Consider the following 4,097-nt stretch of genomic DNA (forward strand, 5'->3'; position numbering starts at 1 on the left):
GCTTAAAATGAGATGTATCTATGGAATGAAGAAATAAGTGGCACTTACCCACACTGTCGTTGAAAGAATTGATCCTTGGGAGGTTACGACTCTGGATCAGCGATGGCGGGTGCAGGCTGGTTGCCGATGCCTGGCTCCTGTGTCGACGAATGGTGGAAAACCGTCCGACGAAAGATGCATTTTGCCGGAAACTACTCGTCAGTCTCCTGTAACAAACGCGTAATCTCATAATTAAAACATTTTAATCAAAACTCGTTACTTAGTCTAGCTGTCATAAAAGTTTCCCGGTTAGTTATCGCCATTTGTCGTGCCCCCCCCCCCAAACTCCTCCTTCGCGTGGATTCCGTATCTTGGATTCCTCGACAAATGTCGAGCTCGAATTTTGATGCCACTATCTAAATAATACCACAAACTTAATAAATATTTAAATTACAAACGTCAAATAATCCTCCGTTTTAGATTTCATCAAATTTCACGCGATATACGACGAAATAAGTGATCTGATCTTCACTTTGATGGGGTTTTACCAAATAATATAGGGTGTGTTAGCAGAGAATTATAATTCGAACCTCAGACATGTTTTTCTTTCTTGTAAACACATTCTCTGGAAATTAGTATATAAAGATATTCATGTTTCAAAGGAGAGACTATATCCAGTTCAAATATTCCGATTGTAAAAAGACCTCTCTGAAAATCTGTTATTTCTTGATTTTTTTTTCAAATTATATATATCCAGTTTATATATATAATACCGTTTATACTTTCTCAAATTTCCAATTGTTTTTTTAAATGTTAAAGAAGCAAAAAATTGATTTAGTTCATTGCTACAGAAAGGGTTGATAATAGTTATCGGAAAATGTGATACTTTAACGACAGCAAAAAATGATCTATCAAACCATCTATCAAAGAATGAAATCCAAATTGTATTACCATAGAAACGCCTTTTGATTTTTAGGACTTTCAGAAAAAAATCAACAGTATTTTCATATATTTTACAATTTTCTGTAAAACGGTATGGAAATTTGGAAAAGTATAAACAGGATTAACCATTTTAGAACAACCAAAAATTTTTATAAAGAATGCATTTTTCTCAAAATGCCAATAATAAAAATGTTTCTCCTTTTCTAAAGACAATCTGGGGACATACTGTAGATGGAAACTTATATTATTTTTTAAAATTTTATTATTATTAAATTATTCGTTAAATGTTTCGAAAAACAGAAAAAAATATTTCTTTTGTAGATTTTCTCAAATAACTCGAAATCTGTTAGAGATATCGGAAAACGATTTTCAGCATTCAATTCTACATAAAATGAACTATTAGAGATTATATTATTGCAATCTGAGAGATTTCGGTTTTTGACAAAATCGACAGGGGGGTACCGAGGATTTTTTCGAAAAATTTTGGAAAATCGATTTTGCTTATTTCGTAATATGTTGTAGCCCTGAATGTGTACTTGACAAAAGCGGTATCGTTTTTGAGATTCACACCTTTTTGTTCCAGAGATATTTGGTGTTAAATGTTTCGAAAAACAGAAAAAAATATTTCTTTTGTAGATTTTCTCAAATAACTCGAAATCTGTTAGAGATATCGGAAAACGATTTTCAGCATTCAATTCTACATAAAATGAGCTATCAGAGGGTATATTTTAGTTGCGATCTGAGAGATTTCGGTTTTCGACAAAATCGACAGGGCGGTACCGAGGAATGTTTTCGAAATATTTTGGAAAATCGATTTTACTTATTTCGTAATATGTTGTAGCGCTGAATGTGTACTTTACAAAAACGGTATCGTTTTGAGATTCACACCTTTTGTTCCAGAGATATTTGGTGTTAAATGTTTCGAAAAACAGAAAAAAATATTTCTTTTGTAGATTTTCTCAAATAACTCGAAATCTGTTAGAGATATCGGAAAATGGTTTTCAGCATTCAATTCTACATAAAATGAACTATCAGTGGGTATATTTTAGTTGCGATCTGAGAGAGATTTCGGCTTTTGACAAAATCGACAGGGGGTACCGAGGAACAAGTTTCGAAAAATTTTGGAAAATCGATTTTGCTTATTTCGTAATATGTTGTAGCGCTGAATGTGTACTTTACAAAAACGGTATCGCTTTTGAGATTCACACCTTTTGTTCCAGAGATATTTGGTGTTAAATGTTTCGAAAAACAGAAAAAAATATTTCTTTTGTAGATTTTCTCAAATAACTCGAAATCTGTTAGAGATATCGGAAAATGGTTTTCAGCATTCAATTCTACATAAAATGAACTATCAGTGGGTATATTTTAGTTGCGATCTGAGAGATTTCGGTTTTTGACAAAATCGACCGAGGAATGTTTTCGAAAAATTTTGGAAAATCGATTTTGCTTATTTCGTAATATGTTGTAGCGCTGAATGTGTACTTTACAAAAACGGTATCGTTTTTGAGATTCACACCTTTTGTTCCAGAGATATTTGGTGTTAAATGTTTCGAAAAACAGAAAAAACTTATATTATTTTAAAAAAAAAAAGGTATATTACTTACGAAGGTGGACTGTAGGGAACTTGATATATCTTCCAAGTTGCGTCTGAAGTTGAGTGTTCATCAGAAGCATAGCATCTCCATACAGACTGAATCAAAATGGCGGCCGGCTGTCTGCGTCGAACTATGTGCTTTTGCCTTTGCTGCTGCTGGACTTTGAGTGCGAATCCCGACCCAAGAATACCCTGCTTATCAAAGATTTTACATGTATTTTCCATATGCTCTATCAAAATTTTCCTGATAAAATATTCATCACGAAAATTTTACCGGGATTGGCATAAAATTTCATATAAAAAACAACTTTTTTTAAAGGGCGTGTGTATAAAATATTAATGCTTACATATAAAAACCCGAGTGTATATTATTGAAATGGTGCTGTAAAATTTGTGTGTTTAATACGGTTGTATATAAAGTTAGAATAAAGTTATAAAAGTAATACCCCGGTTGTTTTACTTCCCGTTATTGATATTAATGTCTATTATATCAATATTCCCGTTGAGTATAAAAATAGGAAGTTTAGTAGAGATGAGCAAAAAATCACAAACTGCGATTCAGTCGCAGCGATTTTAAAATCGCAATCGAAACCTGCGATACGATTGCCATTTCTTCTATTTGCGAGTTTCAATTTAGTCACAAGACCGTGATAATCTTATATCTGCGAGTTTGAATTTTTAGGAGTTGCGATTTGCGATATTGTTGCGAATTTAATTTTGTGGTCTATTGAAGCATTTTATAGTAAACTGCGATTGTATGTTCTCTCTGATATTACTTATTTATAGAGAAGGTGTTATTTTCTAGGACCACCATCAATAATATACCGGTTGTTTCTCAAGATAAAAAAAACTAGATTTGGTATATATGACCCTTAAATTCGGATTGACTGACGTATTCAATTGTTTTTGGCCACTTCCTGTTTCACCGAAAATGACTACAACTTTTGATTTTTAAATGACACCCTCGGTATTTTCTTTTTACTTTATGAACTCTGAATAGAATGTATTTTAAATTTCAATCTGGGTGACACAGGGTGACAAGGGTGACTCCTTGGCATATTTAGAAAAAGCATTTTTTACGAAGGGGTGCTATCTTAAAAAAAATCTTTTAGATTTTTTAAGAATTGGGTAAAGAATTAGATAATTGAGAACTGTAAAAAGAGTAGGTATGTGTAGTTGCAACAGTTGCAGCATACATACATACATATATGAAGTTTTAATACCTATAATGTGTGGCAGATGTTAAAGTTAAAACAACTTAAAAACTAAACTACTGATTATTATTAACTCTTTTGAACTGTTAAGCTATAGATACATACACAAATATACAGGGTGTCCCAGAAATAAATGCAAGTATTTTAACTGGTAGTATAGTTCAACCCCAGAAAAACGCCTATGAGGTTTTTTTCGCGAAAATTTTTTTTTTGGAAAATTCGGAATTTTTGGAAATTTTTTTTGGAAATTTGTTTAGTTTTTAGTTAAAAAACATAATTTCTTGATAATATGGCAACATAGGTATTAGATTAAATTTACAAGAAAGAAAATCCTGAAAAGATCCAGTGGTTCTCAAAATTTTAGCAAA

The sequence above is a fragment of the Sitophilus oryzae genome, unplaced genomic scaffold (genome assembly GCF_002938485.1).
Source record: "Sitophilus oryzae breed Bouriz unplaced genomic scaffold, Soryzae_2.0 scaffold_947_pilon_pilon, whole genome shotgun sequence".
Classification (NCBI taxonomy): Eukaryota; Metazoa; Arthropoda; class Insecta; order Coleoptera; family Curculionidae; genus Sitophilus; species Sitophilus oryzae.